Source organism: Etheostoma spectabile, chromosome 8, assembly GCF_008692095.1.
Source record: "Etheostoma spectabile isolate EspeVRDwgs_2016 chromosome 8, UIUC_Espe_1.0, whole genome shotgun sequence".
In the NCBI taxonomy this organism is placed as follows: domain Eukaryota; kingdom Metazoa; phylum Chordata; class Actinopteri; order Perciformes; family Percidae; genus Etheostoma; species Etheostoma spectabile.
Genome location: NC_045740.1, coordinates 1,864,223 through 1,864,533, shown reverse-complemented (window position 1 = coordinate 1,864,533; position 311 = coordinate 1,864,223). Strand labels below are relative to the sequence as shown.

The 311-nt window shown below is 33.4% G+C and overlaps 2 protein-coding genes across 3 annotated transcripts in view; one reads left to right on the top strand and one right to left on the bottom strand.

The window, feature by feature from the left end:
• The window catches only part of ppm1h (protein phosphatase, Mg2+/Mn2+ dependent, 1H), a 37,197-nt gene that overhangs the window by 29,183 nt on the left and 7,703 nt on the right, over nucleotides 1-311 (bottom strand). The gene's annotated exons all lie outside the window — the stretch shown is intronic.
• LOC116694815 (uncharacterized) overlaps nucleotides 1-311 on the top strand; it is a 3,218-nt gene that overhangs the window by 303 nt on the left and 2,604 nt on the right. The gene's annotated exons all lie outside the window — the stretch shown is intronic.

Here is a 311-nt window from a genome sequence, read left to right as displayed (position 1 = left end):
GCAACTTCCTGATTATTTATCTGTCAGAGACATGAAGACCTGGCTGCTGACAGGAAGAAGCTTCCTGGAAGAGTGAGTCAAACTAAATATTGATGTGACCCGTATGGAAATTTACATTAGAAAGATTTTATAAATGTTTTAAAGTTGTAGAAATAACACACTATTTTTGTTTTTGACAGGTTTCAGGAAATAATTGAGAGGACAGGGATTGATCAACTGTTTATGGCTGAACTGGTGAGTATAATATAGACGATCATCATACTTAAGCAATAATTAAATGTTAAATACTTTAAATTGAGTCAGCTACAGTC